We start from the raw sequence: 5,840 nt of genomic DNA, 5'->3' as shown, positions 1-5,840 counted from the left end.
TTTTTGGATCTTGATGTTCTTGAACTAGCAAGTCATGACCTCTGCTAATAATGTGATCTTTGTTGAGATGTTGGACCTAGATGAGATAGAACATGATGGTTCTTGATTCTTGATTCTTGACAAGTAGACATATGAGTCCTTATTTCTTGGTGCCGACAAGTCACGATCTCGGTCGGAGGAGTACATGAATAGGTTTCATCACCTCAGTTTGCCGAGGTAATAGAACCTAGGGGGCAGTTGCGGGGACATACTTTTGGGTAGTCCACGTGGCCGAGGTTGTTAGCCGAGGTGCCACGTGGAAGGACCATGGTGCCGAGATATGGTGCGATAATACCGGAATTCGAGATATTTGGATAGAAGACTAGAGTCCTAGATGACATCAAACTACCTATTTGGATAGAGATGAGACTCTTGAGAAAGTTCATCTTAATCTGAATGGTGTGAGTTGTGATAGATGTTATCCTTGTAAAGGATAAAGTCCCATGAAGTAAGACTTCTAGGGGAAGTTGGACGCTGACCACTATAAAAGTGAGGCACCCCCATGGGTCTAAGGTATTCTTTTTATGTTCTGTCTAGTGAGTTAAGCACTATTTGTTATCTTTGAGAGATATTGATTACCGACTTGATCATCGGAGTGCCCCCGGGTGGACGAACCACCACCGAATTCTTATCTTTCTGTGACAGGTTGTTCGGGCTTACTCTATTCTGTCGGTGCTCTCTAGCTGAGTTCCTCCTTTGGTTATGTGGTCAGAAATCAATACCCACAGGAAATATATATATATATATATATATATATATATATATATATATATATATAATATGAGAGAAAATTAATCTAAGATCTCTCTCACATTTTTAATACTAAAAGAGATCCATAATATTATTTTTTAATATTTAAGATCCCTAAACATACACTCGTATATCAGATCAGAGAAAAATCTGACCCAAACACCAAACAATGAATTGTGATCGATCTGTAACTTCGATTCCTCGATATCTCAGCTCGATTCGTCAGAATTTAGTCATTGTACCATTCACAGCATCCATTTTTCAGTTATCGTCTTAGTTTCCCACATAGTATTACCTCACTTTTCCAACCAAACTTGCCAAGAAATAAGATAAGAGGGCCTAATATGGGGCATTTGTCATCCATGTTCAATGGACTTGCAAGGTCGCTGGTGACAAAAAAAGGTGGAAATTTCGAAAATTGTGGCGGAAGAGAGGCTGCTGATGCTATGGCGAGGGAAGCGAAGAAGAATGAATTGATTTTTTAGTCTTGAGGCATTGTTAATGTTGATGGATTGAACAATTTTGCATCGTTTTTCTCCAAAAGAAGCAAGAAATGAGTGAACCAAGATTGCTCTATTGTGTGGGAGGAATTTGGATGCCAAAAAGACATGAAATTTTGTGGGGTTTTTGACAGGCATGGTCCATGGGGACATTTTGTGGCGAAGAGGGTTAGAGAAACGATGCCCCTGACTTTACTGTGCAATTGGCAAGAGACCCTAGTTGAGGCTTCAGTTGACTGTGAATTTGATTTGGAATCTGATAAAAAACTTCATAGTTTAATATATGGAAGCAATATTCTTACTTAAAGACTTATGCCACAGTTGACCTGGATCTGGGGTAGCACCACAAAGTGGGTGTTTGAGAAGTGGATTTTTTTAGCTGTAGGACATTATTGAAGAAAAAAAAAAATTGTTTGGGAAGATAGTTGGATTTTTTTGTGGTTGGATGTGATGTTTGTGAGAAAAAAAGTGAAATGATTATGGGGTTTGATGTGATATTTTGTTTGGATTTATTTTTTCGGTTCTGTAAAATGTTTGTCTTGTAGTGAAAAAAATCAAAAAAAAAACCTAAAAACTAAGTTGCCAAACACCGCCAAAATCGATTTGTTCTATAGTGGAACCACTGCTTCAAGAAGCAGAGCACTATCCAGAGAAATTTGAAATTTTTTACGTGATGTGTCCAAAGAAATTTGAATTTTTTTCTATAATTTTTTATGTGATATGTTCAGAAAAATTTAAAATTTTCTCTATGATGTGTTTAGAGAAATTTAAAATTTTCTCTAGAATTTTTTATGTGATATGTCCAGAGAAATTTGGAATTTTCTCTGTGATATGTTCAGAGAAATTTGAAATTTTCTCTGTAATGTGTCCAGAGAAATTCTCTTGATCGAATTTTCTCTGGATCGATATTGAGGGACTTTAGACATTATAAAAATATTGAGTGTCCTTTATGCTATAAAATCTTAATACCAAGACTTTAAAAAAAAATCCCCCATATATAATTGGTTATACTAATCAATCTCTTAAAATTTTATTCATTTGAAAAATATTATATTTTTTATCATTAGATACAAAAGAAATGAATTACACATTTTTATTAATGATAAATTATATTGACCTCCCATAAGGTTTAAAAAAAAATTGCGATGTGATTAGAGTAATGATAGGATAATCGAGATATAATATATATTTAAATGTAAATAAATGACAATATTATTTTTTAAATTCATTTGACTAATAAATTATTAATGAAAATTGAGCTATAAGTGTTATGTGAATTAAAGTCTAACAAGAGGATAATATAATTATATAAAAAATTTGAAATTTATTGCATTTTTTAAGCATCAAGGGAGGCTAGTGTAATTTACCCATTTATTAATGTTGACCTCACTATTAGGGGTGTGTGGGATGCGATTCGGGCAGTTTGAAAGTAAAATTATAAACCAAATGACGGATTAACGGATTGGTAAATTACGATTTTGAGCAGTTTTGGACAGATTGGCGAATTGAAGAATATTCTAACCAACTGTCAAACTTTTGCATAATATATAACGCCAACTTAAATAATATTTTTCATATATATAACTACTAATTTGTAATAAATTTCACATATTAAATCTCTCTTACACTCATTTTTACTTTGATATATCATTATAAATTTATATATATATATATATATATATATATATGTATTAACTATAGCGGAGTAGAGTGGTTTTGAAGACGAATTATAAATTTTAAAGTTTAAACAGCGGTTAGCAGATAACTAGGTGCATTTTGATACGGATCGGTGCGATTTTAGCGGATTGGGCGATATTTTGATGAAAAGTATAATCATTTAGCATAATACCCATGTTATGCATAGACGCCACATGTATTTTTTAGTTTTTAAATATAAAATTTTAATTAATATCTTTAAATAAATATTTTTTGAAATTTTAAATTATATAAGATTACAATTATAGTTGGATTTGTTTTTTAAAAAAATTAAATTTCAAATTAGATACAGATTAAATATGAGTTAAATGTGGTTAGATTTTTTTTTTCTTTCTATATAAAGGATTTTAAAATTTGAAATTATAAAAGGATTTTTATTGATAAATCCCATTTAGAAGTGTTCTAATCCAAGAAGTCTATGAAGGAATTTTTTAACCCACTTAGTCCCATGTACGTATACTTTTATTTCATAAAGTCTTCTTTCTTGATTTACACTATTTTCTTAGACTCTTATGCTCTTATATTTAACGTTGATATTTAATATTGATATTTAATGTCTCTAAACCCCAAACCAAAAAAACTTCATTTTCATCAAACTTTAATATTGATATTTAATGTCCCTAAACCCTAAACCAAAAAAGCTCCCATTTCATCAAACTTATTTAAAAAATTGATAATTTTATGAAATGGACACCTTTTCTGAAAGTTCTTTAATGGTTTCAATGCCCTAAGAATTTTTCTCATCTGATGTGAATGTTCACAACATCTTTTCGAAAAATTCTCTCTCATCTAATGTAGTGATGTGAACGTTCATAACATGTGAATATTCTTATTTTTAAGCAATGATAATATGTTATTTTCTCCCTTTTTGTGATTGTGATTGTAATTGCTAATGGTGTTGATGGTGTTCAAAGGATGTGAACCCTTTGTTTTTTGTTTTTTTTTTTAAAAAAAAAAATAATGAAATGTGGTTTGATATATTATTATCTATGTGTGTAGCTAGTGTTATGATGTGAACATTCACATCATCTGCACATTCTTATTCACACCATATTTAATTACCCAAAAAAATAGTGGTGTGTGGTTAATGCATTGTTGATACTGTCATGTTTTTGTACTTTCTCTTTTATCTGATATGAACGTTCACAACACATTTCTACAAAATTCTTTCTCATCTAATGTAGTGATGTAAACGCTCACAATATGTGAACATTCTTATTTTTAAGCAATGATAATATGTTATTTTTTCTCTTTTTGTGATTGTGGTTGCTATTGGTGTTGATGGTGTTCAAAGGATGTGAACCCTCTGTTTTTTGTTTTTTTTTTTTTCAAAAAATAATGAAATGGTGGTTTGATATATCATTGTCTATGTGTGTAGCTAGTGTTGTGATTTGAACATTCACATCATCTGTACATTCTTACTCACATCATGCTTGATTACCCAAAAAAATAGTGGTGTGTGATTAATACATTGTTGATGCTGTCATATTTTTGTACTTTGTAAGCGACGATATGAACATTAATATCATTCTTATATTCAAAACAGTGGTTGTTAATGTGAACCTCGACATTACCATTGTAGACATTAACATTTGTATGTGGATATAATATGAAGATTACCATTAAAACGTATTAATTCCTACTTAATATTGTCCCATTTTTTGCCCCAATGCGAACTTTCATACATGTTACCATGATCATATTGATATAATATTGTGAACATTAATATTTGTATGTGGATATAACATGAAGATTGCCATTGAAAAGTATTCATTTCTACTTAATATTATCCATTTTTTTGGCCCAATACGAACTTTCACACAGATCACAATAATCATATTGATATAACATTGTGAACATTAACATTTGTATGTGGATATAACATGATTACCATTGAAAAGTATCCATTTTTACTTAATATTATCCATTTTTTTGCTCCCATGCAAACTTTCACACATGTCACCATGATCATGGTATCTTTATCTATATTCCAAAATTCATGTGAACATTCACATTCGTATGTTTTATTATGAATATTTACATCATGTAATTGACAACACAATGACAAAAATTCATTTTCAAATTAATGTGAATATAATGACAGTCAACATCCTGATGCATGAGAACTACCAAAACATAATGACAATCAACATTAAATATCAACATTAATGAGGCATGAGAGACTGAGACTGTTTTGGTTTTCTTACCTCAAATAGGATCTAATGGAATAATCAAAAAGAATATGAGTTGGATGAAATAAAACTCTTAAAAAGGGATTTATCAAAAAAGCTCACATTCTTTATCACATTTATAATCAAAGAAAAATTAAAAATTTACCATATTGATTGTAAACGTATTTAATGAAAGGAAAAACTAGTGAAACATTCTTCTCCAATTTTGTGGATTTTTTTATTAGATAATGTCCCTCAACATTTTCACGGAGAAAACTCAACTTAGAAAAATTTTATCCAACTCAAAGAAATTTCACCCGACTCAAGGAAATTTCGGCTCCGACTCAAAGAAATTTTGAAATTTTTCTGGGACAATCATAGAGAAATTTTGAAATTTTTCTGTGAAATTAGAGAAATTTCACCCGGCTCAGAAAAATTTTGGCCCCTACTCAAAGAAATTTTGAAATTTCTCTAAAATTTCTCTGTAAAATCAGATAAATTTTTCTGAGTCAAGCGAAATTTCTCTAAGTCGAATTTTCTCTGTAAAAATGTTGAAGGATTTTAATTACTACAAAGACATTGTATGTCCTTTATTTTATAAAATCTTAATATTAGGGATTTAAAAAAAATTCCCCTTAATGAAATAGTAAGAAAAATATCAATA

The 5,840-nt window shown here is 30.5% G+C and overlaps 1 pseudogene; it reads left to right on the top strand.

Moving 5' to 3' along the window:
- Nucleotides 1-1,133: 1,133 nt before the first annotated feature.
- On the top strand, nucleotides 1,134-1,651 carry LOC114289072 (putative protein phosphatase 2C 73 pseudogene; annotated as a pseudogene).
- Nucleotides 1,652-5,840: the final 4,189 nt, after the last annotated feature.

Source organism: Camellia sinensis, chromosome 8, assembly GCF_055761805.1.
Source record: "Camellia sinensis isolate YWXY chromosome 8, ASM5576180v1, whole genome shotgun sequence".
Taxonomy (NCBI): Eukaryota; Viridiplantae; Streptophyta; class Magnoliopsida; order Ericales; family Theaceae; genus Camellia; species Camellia sinensis.
This window is presented reverse-complemented; position numbering and strand designations above follow the sequence as displayed.